Source organism: Wyeomyia smithii, chromosome 3, assembly GCF_029784165.1.
Source record: "Wyeomyia smithii strain HCP4-BCI-WySm-NY-G18 chromosome 3, ASM2978416v1, whole genome shotgun sequence".
NCBI lineage: Eukaryota > Metazoa > Arthropoda > Insecta > Diptera > Culicidae > Wyeomyia > Wyeomyia smithii.
This window is the reverse complement of record NC_073696.1, coordinates 62,684,111-62,703,799: the sequence shown is the minus strand read 5'-3', so window position 1 is coordinate 62,703,799 and position 19,689 is coordinate 62,684,111. Positions and strand designations below refer to the sequence as shown.

The window sequence follows — 19,689 nt, the reverse complement described above, 5'->3', positions numbered from 1 at the left end:
CAGCAAAAGCTAATTTAACTTATTCGAAGATAAAATAGTGACTTTAGTCATTTTTTATCGTTTTTTTTTTTACTTTTTATGTGTCCACATACAAAATTTCTACTTATTTCTCTAGAAGCTATTACGAAAAATTCTCCCTTTTGTAACAAATTTGATACTTGGAAAGCAACAACACTCATCCCCAGTCGAGTAACAACATGATTTTAAAAGGAAGTATTCAAAACTATTTCAGAAAATAGGGGGAAAATATAACAGATCAAAAAATCCGCGATGAAACTCAGAATTACTGAAAAACGCATCTATAAATGAGAAAGAGCACTACAAGAATCATTGTCGAAATTAAACATAGAATCACCAAATAAAGGTCAATCGATCCCATAAATGAAATTTATTCGAAACAAACTGTATAACCTATGAAAAACGCTGTGAAACCAGAGTAGATTGAACATCATAACGATCTTAACTTGGGTTCGTATCCACCGAAATATATAATTAACGTCAGAAAAGACTAAAAAGAAAATAATCTTGAATCACTGCCATGTGCCAAATTGATACTGTGTTCAATATTGTTATTCAATCTTATAATGAAACAAACAAAAAATATACACGGTTATAAATCAAAGAGGAGTAATTGTCACACCAATAATTACTAAACGTAGGAAACAAATTTTATGACTCTAAATTAATTCATATTAAATATTTGAAAAATTCATAATTATCTGAGTTAAAACACGTTTGAAATTTCATGAAATCGAATGCTCTAACAAACAACAATATATTTAATGATACATGATCCACTATTATGATATTTTGAACATTGAAGATTTTTGCCTTTCTCCTAGAAAGGTATAGCAATCACTTGCAAAACCGAAAGTATAAAAGTGCTCCAAAGTGCCGAATGGCATATACCACTCGACTCAGCTCGACGAGCTGAGCATATTCTGTATGTATGTGTGTGTATGTGTGTGTATGTGTGTGTATGTGTGTGTGTATGTGTGTGTATGTGTGTGTATGTGTGTGTATGTGCAGATTTTTATTCTCACTCACTTTTCTCAGAGATGGCTGGACCCATTTTCATGAAATTAATTGCAAATGAAAGGTCTTGTTGTCCCATAAAACCCTATTGAATTTTATTGTAATCGGATGTTTAGTTTAGAGGTTATGTATCAAAATGTAAGAATCATGAAACATCTTTATCTCGAAATCTACACAACCGATTTGAACAGAATTGGTTTCAAATGAATTGGCTACCTTAAAAACCCTTAACTTTTGAATTTTATAAAGATTGAACTTCGGGTTCAGAAGTAATGAAAAGAAACGTGTTCAGAAGACTGTTTAAACTCACTCATGTTTCTCAGAGATGGCTGGACCGATTTTCATAAAATCAGTGTCAAATGGAAGGTCTAGTTGCCCCATAAGACCATATTGATTTGTTTTGCAATTGGACTCTTAGTTTGCCTGTTATGTTTAAAAATGTATAATCCAGCTATGAAAGGTAACATGTTCCGAAGACTACTTGGATTCACTTACTTTTCTCAGAGATGGCTGACCCGATTTCCACAAAATTAGTGTCAATTGATAAGTCTAGCTACCTCATAACACCCTATTGAATTTTACTGTAATCGAACTGTAACTTCGTCTGTAATGTACCGAAATGTGAAAATCACGAAACTTCATTATCTCAGAAACTACACAACCAATTTGATCAATATTATTATCAGATTAGTGGGCTAGTTAAGGGTTAACTGATGAATTATGATTAAACACGTGGTTTCAAAGTTTGCCTGCCCTATACGTTCCCATTTCATTTGATTATAATCGAACTTAAGCAACCGATATGTATTAAATTGTTAATAAAACAAAGAAAGTCTATTATCTCAAAGATTACATGGCTTATTTGAACTCATACGAACGAGTCTGCTCTCAAACTTACAAATAACAAACTTCATAACAATTTGATATGTGGCTCAAAAGTTATGGAAAGAAAAGAAATTCAAAGACTATCTAAAACTATACTTGCTTTGATCGATATATGTGGCCTTAACATAATTTAAATGTGGTATCGTACTATTTGAACGTTCCAAATTCATTGATTCCTTGCGATGTGTTTAAAGTCTGCAAATGCACGACGAATCGGCCATAGGATATGATCAAAGTCAAATAACAAATCATTTAAAATGATTGGTTTTATCGAAATGACAACATCCTCGACTTTTGGCTTCTGTACATCGCCTTAATTCTGAATATATTTATATTGGGTGGTATTTGGCCATTTTCAGCAGATTTTTTGGCATCAATCTCGGAAATACCCATATTGGGAGTTATTTAGTTATTTTGATTGTTTTCCAGAAACTAAAAGTGGTCGTCTTTAAATTCAAAATGGTGTCCAGGGTCAATGTTTGGTTTCTATGCATCATCTCGATTACGGAGATATCCATATTGAGTATTATTCGGTCATTTTCGACTGTTTTCTAGAAGTTGCCATTTAGCAATTCAAAATGGTGCCCGAGGTAAATTGTTAGCTCATTGCATCATTCTGGTTCCAGCGATACACAGATTGAATGGTATTTGGCTATTTTTGGCTGTTTTTCACAAACCGGAAGTCGCCATCTTGGATTTCAAAATGGTATGTAAGATAATTTCTAGCCTCTGAGCGTCATTCTGGTTGAAGAAACACCCTTATTGGATGTTATTCGATCATTTTCGGCTGTTTCCCAGGAACCGGAAGTCGCCAAGTCAAATTCCAAAATTGGGTCTGTGGTCGATTACAGCTGCTGTGTATTATTCTAGATCCGGAGATACTCATGTTAGACGGAAATCGGCAATTTTTGGCTGTTTTTTAGAAACCGGAAGTCGCCATTTTGGATTTCATAATGGCATTTGGAGACAATTTCTGGATTTTGAACGTCACATTGGTTAAAGGAAAACTCATATTGGGTGGTATTTGGTCACTTTCAGCTGTTTTCAGAAACCGGAAGTCGCCATCTTAGAATTCGAAATGCTATCTGTAGTCGAGTTTTGCTCTTGTGTATCATTCTAGATCAAGATATTATTATATTGGGTGGAAATCAGCCATTTTTGGCTGTTTTCCAGAAACCGGAAGTTGCCATCTTACAATCCAAAATGTTGCCTGAGGTCGATTTTGGAACATATTTGTTACCACTAAAAACAATCACCTGCCAAATATGGTTTCATTTAGTTGATTAGTTCGCAAGATGTGCAGAAATTCGTGCAGAAACATGTGCTTCCAGAAGAGGGAGGGGCGTCGAACCATTATGGACATATTTGTTACCTCTAAAAACATTCACATACCAAATTTGGTTGTATTATCTTGATTGGTTCATGAGCTGCGCAAAATTTGTGTTTCATTTGTATGAGACCCCTCCCTTTCAAAATAGAGGGGTGTTAAAGCATTATTTATACATATTTTTTACCACTAAAAACATTCCCCTGCCAAATTTGGTTCCATTTGTATGGAACCCCTCCCTTTCAGAAATGGAAGGGGCGTCCAACTATTAGGGACATATTAATTACCCCTTAAAACATCCACATGCCAAATTCGGTTTCATTTGCTTGGCTTGTTCTTGAGTTGTGCAAAAAATTATGTTTCATTTGTATGGGACCCCTCCCTTCCAGAAGAGGGAGGGGTCTCAAACTATCATACGAACCTTTATCGACACCAAAAACCCCTACAAATAAATTTTCACGTCGATCGGCTCGGTAGTTTTCGTGCCTATATGGATCAGACAGACAGACAGACAGACCGGACTGCATTTTTATATGTATAGATTACAACATCAATGTTTTAGAACCTAAAGAGTGAATATACATTTATTGGATTGAAGCATTCATGTAAATCTATTTTTACAAATAAAAGAGTGGATGAGAAAGGCTGGGTATGACCGCTAGGTGGATTAATTTAGGTTTTTCTTTTTCAAAACCCTAAAAACGGGCACTCAATTCAGTTGCACGTTTTCAAACAATGCACCAATTAGGTATTCAATCAATTCTTCTTGCCTAGTTCCACAAATTTTACATCACTAATCATGTTCTGGTGAAAGTCCACGTTCATTAGGACTTAATCACCAACCACCATCTCATCATCATTATTATCATTACCATCATCATCGTCATCATCATCACCGCTATTTCCCTCTTTCTCTCTCTCGCACATTCGACACCAATTCACGGCAAATAATCCAAACCGAACAAACTGCCTGCGCCGCAACACACCGAGCCACAGTCGGGATGTTATTATTATTGCTCGGAAATATTTATAGCGTAAATGTTTGTCTTAATTTTAGAACGCTTTCGTCAGGTTTTTCGCTCGACAAACACGAAAGCGAAAAGCAAACAACCACTTTTGCAAAAAAAAATGATACAACAAACGTAACTAACCACTACACCAGACCAGCGCAGCACCGACCGCTCGCAAATGCTGCTAGCAGATTAGAAATGAGAATTTTCACTTTTTTTCTTCCTATCCTTCACCTTGAGATTAAAAATAATCACTTTTAGTGTTTTTTAATTGTTCGATTGAACTCGCCGGTTATGTTGTTCGATTCCTGTCATACATTTCTCGACGAACGACTAAAACCTATCGTTAACTATGCGGCTTCCAAAGTGGACGACTTTCGTCCAAGAAATAACAACAATCCGGTTGGCGCTAGACGGAAACACTGAAGTAGCTTTTCCTCCCGAAGTGGAACGCCTGTTGTAGTGGGCGCAACACAGTATAACAACACTTCCTGACTAGTTAGTGTACACCGACCGAAAGCGGAAACACATTCACCGCGGGGGTACGTTAGAAGATTTTCACATTAGAGATTGTCAATTCTCACATGGAAAGATCGGTCAGCTCGATCACACACACTCACACGCAAAGTCCCAAATGGAGAGTACACACGTGAGCACGAGAAGATCGTGCACCTCCTGAGTCCAATGGTCGACTACATACTTTCAAAATGTGCGGACGGATTCGAATGTGACGGACGGTCACGTCACAAATATAGGGCAGAGGGTAAAGTTTTCAAGGAAAGCCAATGAACGTTTCGAATGGTCTTGATTAACGAAAACAAACAAACATGAAAGAAACATTAAATTGTCTATCTAGAGCTGCTTAAGTTTGGCCGTCACTGTGGATTGGCTTTCTGAAGAGTATTTTACGTGTGGTTTTCTACTACGGGAATCCTAATCAATTTTTTATTACAGAACATTTCACTGACGCTCTAGAGAAACACAGAAATTAAAAGAACTATTACTGTTTGATGCTATCTTACGGTGCCCTTGCAGAATCTTTTGAAATAACATTAGTCAATATGGGTTGTTACAGTCTCTACAATTAAAATATGTTGACATACGCTGGTCTGAGTACAATAAGACATTCTCATAAGCCCTGATATTATCCTTATGCCCAATAAATTGTTTTTGAAAGTGTTTATTACCATCTTCATTACACTACTATTTCTATTTGGTTCTGTTTACTTGCTTTCATAACAGTAACATTAAGCACACTGTCAAGCTTTTACACTATACGCAAAATTTAGAAGGTGCGGAATAAACGAAAGCTTCGAGCCTCAAATCTGAATGCCTATAGACAAACAAGAATTGTTCCTAAGATAGGTGTAACAATGATTGGTAAAAAACTGCTGAATAGTTTAAAGTTTATAGCGCTTACAAAGTTTTAATCAAGCTTGAAAACGGTCACAGTAGAATGACTTTTCACTGCGATAATCATCTTCTTTTGCCTTTGACGGTGGCAAGGCTCACAGTCTGAATACAATCATGAATATGTCAAACGAGTACCCGCCTCCTTTGGAAATGACTTATATAATTGATCTCGTAATAATATTTCTCAACCAAAGTTGACAAAAATAAATTAAAACAACTTCGCCAAACGAATGACAGCGTGCATCTATGCGCGATTGTCAATTGACTATGTGTTGTTTGTACGAGAGCCGACGGTCGTTCTACACATTCGAGCGAAAGTCTTCTGTGGCGCACACTAATTAAATGAAATCACATAAAAGTGTTGACCATTTACAAGCTTGGCTCTAATGTGAGTGTTTTTTAATAACCGGCAGAGCAATGTTTGAATATTTTTTAATATTTTTCTGGTTTTTTCGAACTGAATTTCTATTTTTAACAACGGCTTTTTCCCGTTAACACGCCAGTTCATTAAGCAGACAGTATGTGAGTAGAGGAAGAACGAAAACTAAGCGAACTGGAAATATGATACAGATTTGGAAAAATTGCACAGCAGTGTGTGTAGTTAGGGATGAGCAATAGAATAAGTCGACAGCGGAATGTGATACGATATAGATTGTGGAACAGTACCACCGTCCCCCGTAGTTTAATTGGTCAAAACACCATGCCGGAGACAGGGAGATTGCGGGTTCAAGTCCCGTCGGGATGCGGTATATTTTTCCAAATCTGTATCATATTTCCAGTTCGCTTAGTTTTCGTTCTTCCTCTACTCACATACTGTCTGCTTAATGAATTTTTCTGGTCTCAAAAAAAAAATTCCAAAATGTTCCAATGAATAGCCTTCTTCTGTTTTTTTCATGTTTTCTAAATTTCTGATTACAGCCTTCCAAATTATTTTTGAAAATTTTGTAAAACTCATTTTCGCACACTAGTTCACACTGTTAGGTTTTGGTCTAGCAGAGATATTAACGACATTAGAGCCTAATGAAAAAATATCTTTTTCCTAATATTTTTTGCAAGGAACTTGAAGTTGTAACAAAACTTTTAAAAAGTTCCACAATAATCAATGCAAGACAAATTTTTGCATTAAAATCACGTTTTGAAGAATTACTTCAATTCTTCATAAATTATAAAAATGACCTGAAAATCAAATTGAAAAATTATGACTTTTTTTTACTCTCGCTTATTTTCCGTCGGTCTAGTTCCGCCACTGTTGTGGCCAATCACCGACGCCCAGGGAGGCGACTCCACACCCAGGACCCTAACTCACGACCCGTTTATTAACGGACCGGCGCCAACGGCTTTACTTCCTCGTGCGAAGGAAGGCGTGATCCCAGAGATTTTTCGCCTCAGAAAATCTCCCGGTGTCGGCTAGGATTGAATCTAGACCAGTTGGGTTGGTTGTGAGTGGATCACGCCACCTCACAACCATCGACACCTATGTCGGCGGTGGGATTCGAACCCAGGCGTCGAGCGTGGTTGGCGGAGACGTTACCAACCACACTAGGCCCCCGCTGAAAATTATGACTTAGTACAGTGGAAAATCGCGATTTCGCAGATCCGTGAAATCCAGAATCGGCCGCGTAATTATTGGAAAACTGTAACCTTCTATGTTAACCATTTGATTTTGTCAGTTTGGATTTAAGTTAATTCGAGTGGCTTGGTGACTAGATCCACTACAGACATAGGTTTTCGCGTAGGATGATTCCATCCAGCATGTGCTGCAACTCGACTAACCTATATGCCACCATGAGTAGATACGCAGCGACCGTCGAAGGCATGCCTCATGTGCGTGACCACTGATAGTTACCAAACAGTCCCGGATCAGGAGCGCAAGTCTGCCTAGGGGTGTGGAGGTTTGGACACTGGATCATCGAATCCTTGCAAAAGCCACATGTACCTGGAAGCAACTCTCACGGCGCTAATAGTGCCACTCTCATCACCCAAATGCACTAACCCACCTGTTGGATATTGTAGCAAAGGAAACTGATGAGTAATTCTGACAACGTACCACGACTTTGGGTGCAGGGATATCCGTTCCGTAGAAGGGGTATTCGTTCCGTGGAAATCATGCAAGAGTAGGATCAGATACGGACTGGTAAGAAGGACTCATATGCCCTATATATAAAAAAGGACATAGACTCAACTGTGGTAATTATATTTTTTCATTCAAATTTCAATTGCTTCCGACGTAAATCACGATTTGCGTGGAATATTGTGGAATTTTCTGTCAGGCGTCGTACACAAATTACGTAACGCTAAAAATCTAGATTTCAAACCCCCTCCCCCCCCCCCCTCTATGTAACGATAAGTAACGTTCGACATGACTCCCTCCCCTAAAATTACGAAACGCTGATCAGCCTGACCCCCTCCGTAATTTTCAATTTCGAGCAAACATCACAGTTACGTAACTGTCTCTACTACCCCCCCCCCCCCTCCCCCCTACGTAACAATAAGTAACGCTGACTCAAACCCCCTCCCCACCTTCATGCGTTACGTAATTTGTGTATGACGCCTCATAAGCGATGGAGGCAGTTCTTTTCATGCCATGCAACAAATAATTTCGAGAACACATCTTGCAGACACATAATATGTTTATAGACTTTATGGCGGCGTACGATACAGTGAAACTCAACGAGCTGTTGCAAATTATTGTTGAACATGATTCTGCGACGCTCGACGGTTTCAAATTAAGACGGACGCGTTTGTGACGCTGGATAGTCTGAAGCAAAGTGACGGGTTCTCGAACTTACTGTTCAACAAAGTTTTAGAAGATGCAATACGAAGAGCAGGTGTGCAGAGGAGTGACATCATCATCACGAAGTGTCACATGCTTCTGGGCTACGCTGACGACATTAATATCATTGGTGTAAACCGTAGAGCTGTTGATTAGGCCTTTACGGCTCTCAGAAGGGAAGCTACGAGAATTGAACTCACCATAAACAGTGCCAAAACGCAGTACATGGTGACTGGCAGAGAGCGTGGTAGTTATGCGGGTATTGGTGCTGCGGTGGAAATGGATGGGGATACTTTCGAAGCGGTCGACGAATTTGTTTATCTTGGTACTCTCGTGACATGTGACAACGAGGTAAGCCGCGAGGTGAAGAGACGAATTGCGGCAGCGAATAAGGCTTATTACAGTTTGCGTAGCCAGCTTAGGTCCCGTAGCCTACAGATCCGTACGAAAGGACTCTGATTCTCCCGGTGGCGCTCTGCGGACGTGAAACGTGGACGTGGAAGAAGGCCGATCGACGAACGCTAGGGGCTTCGTAGGGTAGTAGTCATGACCTCACTGCTTCGACAAAGACTACCATGGCACCATATGAGTAACTATTCCAAAATGGAAAAGGATAGCGGCTGTAAGGGAGACACATCTAACTAAACTCTTTCGTGCGTAAACAGCGATCTCCGCAATGAAATTCGAAAATGGAAAGGTTGCGAACACGTTTGTGTCCACATCGGATATATCGATAGACGTTCCCTTTTTAGCCAAGGCTATCGAAAAGTTCATGGACAAGAAGCCCGCCGATGCAATTATCGAGTTCTTACCGAGCAGGCGGAACATCACCGATGACCTCATGCTCAAGACGGACGGGTAACACTCTCACACTCAAGACGAACGTATCTCAGTAGGTACCTTAAAGTCTTGAACAAAATGAAGAGCGAATCCCAGTTCAAGGATTTAGGAACGGATGTGCCGTGCATCTCTCTAACTCACCGAGATGATTAATGATTTCTTTAGGGACGCGAAAAATTAAGGCGCTACCTACAAGACGGTAGCCTGGCGGGTTCTTGGGAAAGAAGTGCAATTTCGGCCACTCACCTCAAAGGTAGCTCTCCAGCTTAAAAACCTGGACGAAATCACCGAGCGGTGCGACGTAACAAGAGCCCTCAAGAAAAAGTGTGGGGTGGAAGTGTCCACTGAGTCAATCAGCCTCCGAAAGGGTCGAGCTGAGAATCAGGTGGCGTCAACAGATGCGAACCAGGCCCTGAAGACAGTTCAACCTAAGGTTGGCTTGTCAGTATGCCTCCTAAGAATACTGCAGCAGACGAACGTTAGCTACAGGTGTATTGCACGAGGGTAAGTCCTGAATAATAAGCCATAAAGTGCCAAGTACTTTGTGGGATACCCGGGGTGCCCAGGCGTTAAATCGGTTACTAAACGTCGGACGTAAGGGTGACACAACTGAATCTGAACCACTGCTACGCAACCTAGCAACTACTATACCATGCAACCTCTGAGTCGTTCTCGGACATATTCATCATATCGGACTCCTACCGCATTCCTTTCGAAAACAGGTAGTGGGTCACGGATAAGTCCGACAAGCAGTTTCCCTATTCAGGAGGTTGTGTCAACCTCAAGCGATGGATATCGACCGTTCCGATAATTATAAATACACCTACGATCAACCGTCATTTCTAATAACGTGCAGTATTCAACCAAACGTTGGCTGCGTCCTGTTGTTTACATCCAAAAGAAACAGATGCTGTCATTTTTTCTAACATTTAGTGCGAAATTTTGAAAATGCGTGGCCTTTCTCCCGAGCAAAGAAAGCGAATTGTGCACAAATGGGGCACCGTGAGTGGTCTTTCTATAAGAAAATTAGCCAGAGAAGAAGGTATAAGTGTCGGAGCAGTTCAAACCGCATTGCGGAAGTATTGTGAAGAGTGCACATTTACTGATGCCCCAAGACGTGGTAGAAAACCCAGCCTGTTGATCCCACAATGGACAAAAAGGTTAAGGAATACTACAAGCGGCATCCTTCAGTATCAGTACGAGATGTGGCGAGAAAGCTTGGAACCTCGGCGAGTAACGTTATGCGTGCCAAGGAAAGAATGGGTCTGCAGACCCGTCGGAAGCAGCAGCAGCCAAAACGAAATCCAAAACAAGCTGAACTTGTAAAACCGAGAGCTCGGAAGCTTCATGACAAACTTCTGACCAAAAAAATGGGGTGTTTTATCATAGATGACGAAACCTACTTAAAACTGGACTATAAGACTCTGCCAGGACCGCAATTTTATACATCACCGAAGGGAAAGGATGTCCCTGGACCAGTGAAAGCCATTTACACCGAAAAATTCGGCAAGAAGGTAATGGTTTGGCAGGCCATTTGTGAATGTGGGAAAATATCTCGTCCATTCATTACGAATGACACAATGAATGGTAAAATTTACGTAAATGAGTATTTGCAGAAAAGGTTGTTACCCATAGTTAAGCAGCATAACAATCCTCCAATCTTTTGGCCCGATTTTGCTTCCTGCCATTACTCTAAGGATGCACTAGGGTGGTATAATACAAATAATGTCACATGTGTCTCAAAGGAGATGAATCCTCCAAACTGCCCTGAAATTCGCCCTATTGAAACTTTTTGGGCTTTGACCAAGGCAAAGCTGAGGAAATATGTCAAACCAGCGGACAATGTTGAAAAATTTAAAAAAGATTGGCTTAAAGTGGTAAAATGGTCGGAGAACATACTGTGCAAAAGCTTATGAGTAGTGTTAAGAGAAAAGTTAGAGAACTCGCGTATCCTACGAAAAATAATCCCAACTTGAATTGAAACTGTAAAGAAAACACTTATTATCTATATTTCAGAATAAAATGACCCGAAAAATCCTGTATTTTTTGTTTTATTCAAGAAAGAAGATGTATTTATAATTTTCGGAACAGTCTATACGCGGTTACTAAGGTGAACGGAGTGTTCCACTACAGCTGTTACACTCCACCACGTTGCTCTATCTCAAGGTTTATTCAAATGGTCGACCTCGTAACCGTTGAGCTGACAGAGCTCAAGCCGTTGATGGCGGCGGGTGACTTTAGGCTTGGGCTGTTGAATTGAAATGTCACTGTACGAACCAGAGAGGTTAGATCTTTTAGGAAGCTTTGGCAAAGCTCAACCTAGATCTGGCCAACGTTGGGTACGGAATCGATAATTGACGAGACGTTCACCGACCCAGAACTTAACACGAATTGGAGAATAGACGATGGCGCGATTATAAATCGGTTTGCTTTAGTGTAGACCACAACGGGAGGCGGTTTGCAACGGGTAGAGCCAATGCTTCAATCGTCCGCAGATTGAAAACATCGCATTTGAATGTCGAGACATTTGAGGAGGCAACAAGAGGGCAAAAAGGGGTCGAGTTCCGCCTGAGAGCAGAGCCATTATTGACCACACTATCGCGAGCGTGTGACGACGCAACGTGCGCGATCCATTGAACATAAGATTAAGCGCCGTGTATCATTCAGAGTTGCGCAGATCTCTTCAGAGTGCGATAAAGGCTAGCAAGAGTGGCTATACGAGCTCGTGAGATAACAGCTACAGGACCGTAATGGCCAAGACCAAAAGCATATTATATTGGCGTCTACAGAACGATTACGCCATGAGCCAAGTCTTTGGCCTCCGGCTGTCGAGACGCCTCTGAAGTTCCAGTATCTCAGGCACAGACAGGGTTGGTCGTCCAACCTGTCCAACCTGCCGGCCATCCATTTCATTAAGATGACCATAAAAGTGGCCCCCGCATTGTTCCAGGCTGCCATGCAGAGGAGCACCCATGTACCGGTGTCGTAGTACAAACTTTTGGAAAACAACTTCCTGAATCGAGTACTAGTCTATGGCAAAATCACCGCATGAGTACCGGTTCCATCCTGGGCCCGGTGTTGTGGAATAATATGTACAACGAAGTGTTTAAGTTAAAATTCCCTGAAGCGTTAAAGATCGTCAGCTTTGCGAACAACATAACGCTAAAGGTATACGGCGAGCCGATCGGAGGATTTGATGCACTCCAGGAAAGTAGGTTGGCACACCATAAGACGGTCACGGTTGTGAATATCCGTAAATCAGGATAACAGGTGGTGGTCAGAATTAAACACTGCTCCATTACCTCAAAGTTATCTTTTAAATTCTTAGGGATTATGGTTGACAACAAGCTTACTTGCAAGCGCCACGTCAACTATGTCTGTAAGAGGGCCTCAACGGCTATTGCAACACTGTCTTGAAGCATAAGTTCATATAAATTCATGATCAAAATAACATAATTGATTCTCTAGCAGCCAAAGTTTGATTCATTCCACATTTGAACTAAGGTTTCGCAACATCCAACTATTACGTGAAGTTATTATACCACAAAATAATCTTAGATATAATTGGCAAAATCTGGTAATCATATAAAGAAAACTTAATTTGAAGAAATTATTGGATTTTTTCACACATCTTTGGCAAAACGTTTACCAGAAAGCAATTTTCGCTGGCCTCATTCCAAACGCCAAATTAAATAAATCAATTCACACAGCATCAACTACCAGCCCACAGGGTCAGTAGATGTCGTTGCTGGTTATCCTGACCAGCCACCGCATGCTCCATCACGGCGACCCTTACCGATGCGACTTGTGTGCCGGTTTTCTTTTCTCTCTCTCTACCTCGAATTTCAGCAGCGAGTCGGATTTTCCTCTTCCCACAGAAGGATGCACTTTCGGAACGTTTTCAAGTGGCGCTGTGCTTTGTTTACGACACACTTTTCTTAAATTGAACAAAGCACTTGACGGTTCGGCTTTCGCCAGTACGCTTTGCTAGGACGCTAGTAAGAGGTAGCAAAAAAACTGTCAGCCACTTGTCATAACTTTCTGCTCACTGAAAAGCGCGACAAAGCGTAAGAGATGGCAAAACATAGCCGGCAAACAACGGAAAACGAAACTACAGTGCACAAATGTTTTCCTATGGCATTTGTTTTGACGCCGTCTTTTTCCTGCTGGAGATGCATTCTGGTGGTTATAACCCATTTTTGGAACACGAGTATGGTGGAAAAACGGGGGGGGGGGGTTGCGAACCTGTCGCGTAATTTTTCTTTCCACCACAAAGTTATTATAGGGGAGAGCATTCTCTTCGAAATTTTTATGTTCAATCTAAATTAGAAATACTTCTAAAAAATATTCATATTGTTAAATTGAAATGTTCGATCGACACATTAATAAAAAAAAATTGTTGTCGGATTTATTTTTATTGCATGTAGCAATCACACGAAGTCAGTTTATTTCTCTCCGGCTCGTGTCCTGTTAGCTTTCTACAGCAATAATGCTCCTTTCACTCGCTGCCAGAGCAAGAAAACGGCGGCGCTGGCAAACTTCAGTGTTTTTTCAATTTCAGTGAAATATGGCACTCAAACAAATCTGTTGTCACTGGGAGTGCTGTCAGCTTACATTGGTTGTTAGCATTCTGTCGGTCGAGGTTCATGAAATAATGGTGACCGGTTTTGGAACGGTTCTGAAATCTTGCAAGAAGAAAAAAGCCGTAGATAGGGTAAACTGGAATAAACACGTAGATAACGGAGAGAAATCTATTTATTTTTCTAATGCTTTTTGCAAATAAAACCGTTCGTGCATCTACCACATGTACACTGTTTTCTACGGATACAGATAGGTGCAAGTGATTTGATTGATAAACATGTTATGTTTATGTCATTGTATTTTGATTTAGTAGATTATCATAGTTTCTGGATCTTATACCTAGCCTTGTTCAAGTCTTCCGGACATAGATTTTAGCAGTTCCTCAATCAGAGGTTCTAACTAAACAGAACCAGATAGAGAAAGTTTTCATGATTTCTCATTTTCGATTTAATATTTAGTATATTAAAACTTTCATGCTCATGATAACTGCTTTTGCGTCTGAGAGAGATTCAACTAATTCTGTAGCTAATAATAAAAGATATGTTTGACAGATGAAGCCCTACCACAGCTTCCACTTTTAACACTTTTAATAACAAATCCCGTAGGTACAATTTCAATAATTAAAACTTATAATTCCCCAGTAGGTTGTACCCCAGTTTCCATAGGGAAATGAGAAAAGTGCATAAATTTATAATCCAGATTATGCGCATGCAATTTAGCTTAATTTTACGCTCTGCTGAATCCATTTTCTAAGAATGCATTCTCTCGTACGTTCGTCCTGTTTTCTTGCCACTACATTACGCGAATGTCGTCGCGTAAGACTCGTCCCTGTTTTTTTCTCTCTCTCGCTGCCTTCTTCCTCTGAACTGCAGTCGGAAAATCACATCGCTTTCGTGATTATCTTTCGTTCCTACTTGCTGCTATCTCATTTTCCGGTGCACTTCAAGCACCAACCGATCCAACAGCAGCGTTACTATCGGTTCTGGATGTGTCGCCAACTTTTCCGGGTCGGGAATTGACCGACTAGCACTACGAAAGCTGTTCTCGAGAACTACGAATTGTGATTTTCTCTGGGAAAATTTGCATTTTTAAATTAAGTTGATTTAAGCCAAATGAGTACGAATGGAAAGTGCTTTTGCTAGCGGACGGAAAACGGTTTCAGCAGAAGAAAGCTGCACGGCAGCGCCTAAACGGCTTCCATCAAAGGGTGAAATAGATACTGGGGAAGCGAACCGTACAGGACGTTGCTCTGCGGTCTATGGAGCATCCTTGTGGTTATTGAAGTAAATATTTTTCCCTACTTTCCGTTTTTGTGTTTGCACTACGAAAGTATGTTCCTGGGAGGAGCAGCTTTGATAATTAATTTGAGCTGGAACGCAAAAAATGTAGCTTGTGGTTAAACCGGTTTGCTCGGTCATGTTCACATTTAGCTTAATGAGTTTGTCCCTAATAGGATAGAACGGGCAGCAGTGTAACTGATACCGATCATTAGGGATACCGAAATGCCATTAGCAAACAAAAGAAGAAGAAAACTAGAGCCTAGAGAAGGAATCGACCGTCGCTCCGGATGAGGATAACCATTAGCCGCAAACCGTGCCTCACTTGAAAGCACTTCGGTTCAGTGCACTGCAGTTCGAAGCTTAACGAACGAATTAGTTCTGGTACCAAAAATCATTGCACTATAAACGATATGAACAATTTATTCCCAGTCACATCGTAAAAATTTACATTTTTGTAAAATTTAATAACTGAAATTGACCAACAGAAAAAAGGCGGAGAGCTGTTAACAAAGAAGAAAATATAATAAAAAGTTATTCCTACATGCTGGAAAAGATCACAATAAATTTCAAATTCAAGATTATCAAAAACCAAAAATGGTCCCAAAATGATTCCGAAGTTTAAAAAAAATAATGCCAGAGAAGATTGAAAAATGATTAAAAATTATGAACACACTCTCAAAACCTAAGGATAAAAAAAGTGAAGGTTACATCGCATCACACGCACCAATTTGTAACGCACCCCGAACAACTATACATACTGCCTGGCAAGAGTTTTTTTCGTGACTAAGAGATGATATCTCCTCACGTGCAGAGATAGCAGTGATTTACTGTTATATATAATGTAACTTTGTAGATGTGTACGTCTTACAAACAAAACAACTATGCAAATCTCATTTAAAAAAAATGTCTAGAGAATCATTTGAATCCGAGTGGCGAAGTAATTATCACAAAGTTCAATATGGGTGTCGTGGTGATCCTCACAAGCTTAAAACCCCCGAACAAACAGCAGTAGTTAGTTAAGGCCGGGAGACGCGTAGTGGGCTCTACATTATCTTCCCTATCGGGTCCTCAAAGGCGAGTCGATGCCGCCAGTCTGAACCCAAAAACCCCGGTACGTCTTATCTCCAGGAGGAGCGGCCCGAACAGCGTCTGTTTCGGAGTGAGTGGCTGTGAATTAAATGCTGTATCCCGCCAGTTAGACCAAAGATGAAAATCCCATCAGCGACACTTCTTTCGAGTACCATATCTACTACAGAGTATTGCGACACTTCTTTCAAGTACCATATCTACTACAGAGCAAAGCAGTGAAACGGGGCGTCGCACAGTGATGCTAAATCGGAAAAAAGTCGGAAAGTTTACTTTCTGGTATCACGTAAACTTTATTTTTGGCGTTTTGCCTAACATTTGAAATATGTGGTTTGCCATAATTTCGTGACGATTGGATACAAATTGAGCTCGCTATAATCTTTCAAAGCAAGCTTTCATGCACAATTTTTTTGCTCTCATATAAAATGTATGGAACAAAAAAAATGTGCATGAAAGTAGCTTGCTTTGAAAAAAAAAAATTATAGCGAGCTCAATTTTCATCCAAACTTTACGAAATTTTGACAAAATATAATTTTTCTGCTCTTCTACAAAATGTATGGAATGGCAAATGGTTGGACACGTGTAACTTGAGACCCTAATGTGGTCAATACGATATAGTTGACATCATGATTCCACTTGCCCCTTTTTACGTTATACGTTCCTAAAATTATCGAAATAAGCTAAAATATTATATAACTTTGTAAGCAAAAGTCCTGGAGATGTGTGGTCTCCAACAAAAATGTGTATTTCGTATACCCTAATGCTTTTTTAGGACAACGTTTTCTTGTAAAATGTGACTAACAAAAGTTAAGCACAAAAAACTGACTTTTAAGTAATTTTTATATATAATACCCTGTAACTCTGTATCAAATGATTATAGGAATTTAGTTAGTTCAGCAAACTTTCATATTTTTACATGCTCTAAAAATTTGCCGAAAAGACCGTTCCTCTATCTCTTAATACAAAAAAGTTAGTATTTTTAATATATGAAAACCTACTGTAACATATGTTCGCCGTACTCTAATATGGGTGGATTGGGACAAATAGAACCTACAAGAGTTTATATTACTTCAGCTCAACTTCAAGAAAAAGTATTGACAACATAATTCCACTTGCCCCTTTTAACCAATACACTCTTGAAGTTGTCGAAAAAATAAGCTACAATATGATATAACTTTGTAAGGAAAAGTCCTGGAGATGTATGATCTATGGCAAAAATGTGTGTTTTGTATGCTCCAACAATTCCTTAGAACAACATTTTCGTGTAACATACCACTAACAAAAGTTAAGTACAAAAAACTAAATTTTAAGTAAGTTCCATTTGATATACTACATAACTTTGTACCAAATGAAGATAGGATTTTCATTTGTTCAACAAAGTTTCATATTTTTGAATTTCCTACAAGTTTTCTGAATAAATCATTCCTCTATCTCTTGAAATGAAAAAGTTAGGTTTTTCATTTTTAGTATAGTAAACTTTTCATAATTTTTGACAATTTGCAATTATGCGGGTCATTCATACAAACAATTGTTCCGAAGACATTATTAGGCTGGGATGAAGGTGAGAGGTGCTATAGGATTAAGTTCCACTTTTTGCCTTATTGGACCACTGCACACTGGGCCAGAAATGGAATCTAGCGGAACGAAATTAATAGCGCTCTTAGGGTTTGACCAATCGGTTTCAGATCTTCTACAAAGTTTCTTGGTATAGTTATTTTGGATGTTTGAATTGGTTCGGAATTTAGCAGCAAAGGTGCGATGCGATGCCAACTTCTTTCCCTTACACGCTAGAGCTTTTCGGTATTCGACAAAGTTGTAGATCTCTAAATTTCATGAAACTTTACAGAATATACAAAATTTCTAACTCTTCAAGTTTCTGAGATCTACGAGTTTTTATAAATTTTGTCTGAATTTCACGTTTTATTGTGATGATTTAATGAATTCACTCGAAATAATTTCTTACAATTTTTTTCTCGATAGAAATTGAATAATTACGTCGTTTTCTTCCGAGTACAGAAGTTTCTGAAGTACTTAAGTAGATATCTCAGCGGGTAGCAAGTATTAGCAAACCATGATTTTTTCAAAAAATTGTCCATCAAAAAATCTTTATTTTCTGAAAATTTGAAAGGAGTGTCTTTTGGTGTTTTTGTGATATTTCAGTTCGAATATAACCATAGGTTTCATATAAAAATACAATTGCTATGTATTTATTGCATGGAATACACGGTCCAGTACTCTGATACTCTATTCAACCTATGTGCAGTCTTCAGCAAAGTTTCTCAGTGCAGTAAGAACTAAACTTGACGCTCAGTTCAGTTCGCGATTTGGCCGCAGAGATGGCGCTTCGACACCAACTTTTTATTCTCACACGCTAGAGCTCTGCAGTAGAGAAAAAGAACAATTTTAACTGAAGTCTTCACTTCAAAGCGTTCACGTTTTTCGCATACGTCGTTGCTATTGGATTTAGCTACGAAACCAACAAAGTAACATTTGATCCAGTAGCAACGGATTTACTCTCAATAAGCCTAGCTTTACTAACGAATACTCGACGCATACTAAAACCGGAAACGTATGCTGATACAGAAAATTGCACATTCTTTGTTGATTTTAATGTTCGAAACATCACAAAACTATTACAAAAAATGTGAAACTCAAACAAATTCTTCAAAAACTCGTAAATTTCCAAAAAAATTAAAAGACAGAAATTTTGTTTCTTCTACGAAGTTACATAAAATTTTCTTATCTAAAACTTTGTCGAAAACTGCAGAGCTCTAGTGTGTAAGAATAAAAAGTTGGTGTCGAAGCGCCATCTCTGCGGCCAAATCGCGAACTAAACGTAGCGTCAAGTTTAGTTTTTATTGCACTGAGGAACTTTGCTGAAGACTGCACATAGGTTGGATAGAGTATCAAAGTACTGGACCGTGTATTCCATGCAATAAATACATAGCAATTGTATTTTTTTATGAAACCTATGGTTATATTCAAAATGAAATATCACAAAAACACCAAAAAACACTTCTTTCAAATTTTCAGAAATTAAAGATTTTTTGATGGACTATTTTTAGAAAAAATCATGGTTTGCTAATTCTTGCTACCCGCTGAGATATCTACTTCACAATTTTTTTTTTTCAATTTTGTGTATTATTTTCACTTAAGTACTTCAGAAACGTCTGTACTCGGAAAAAACGACGTAATTATTTCATTTCTATCGAGAAAAAAATTGTAAGAAATTGTTTCGAGTGAATTCATAAAATTATCACAATAAAACGTAAAATTCAGACAAAATTTATAAAAACTCGTGGATCTCTGAAACTTGAAGAGTTAAAAATTTTGTATATTCTGTAAAGTTTCATAAAATTTAGAAATCTACAACTTTGTCGAATACCGTAAAGCTCTAGCGTGTAAGGGAAAGAAGTTGGCATCGCAACGTCACCTTTGCGGCTGAATTCCGAATCAATT

The 19,689-nt window shown here is 39.1% G+C and overlaps 1 protein-coding gene across 12 annotated transcripts in view; it reads right to left on the bottom strand.

Moving 5' to 3' along the window:
- LOC129730309 (dnaJ protein homolog 1) overlaps positions 1 to 19,689 on the bottom strand; it is a 135,075-nt gene that overhangs the window by 38,318 nt on the left and 77,068 nt on the right. Inside the window, exon 1 of one of the 12 annotated variants that reach the window (XM_055689548.1) lies at positions 4,399 to 4,687. The exons of the other annotated variants lie outside the window; for them this stretch is intronic. The gene's annotated coding sequence lies outside the window, so the exon portion shown is untranslated. Of the gene's footprint in view, positions 1 to 4,398; positions 4,688 to 19,689 lie in introns of those variants that run through there. 12 annotated transcript variants of the gene reach the window in all.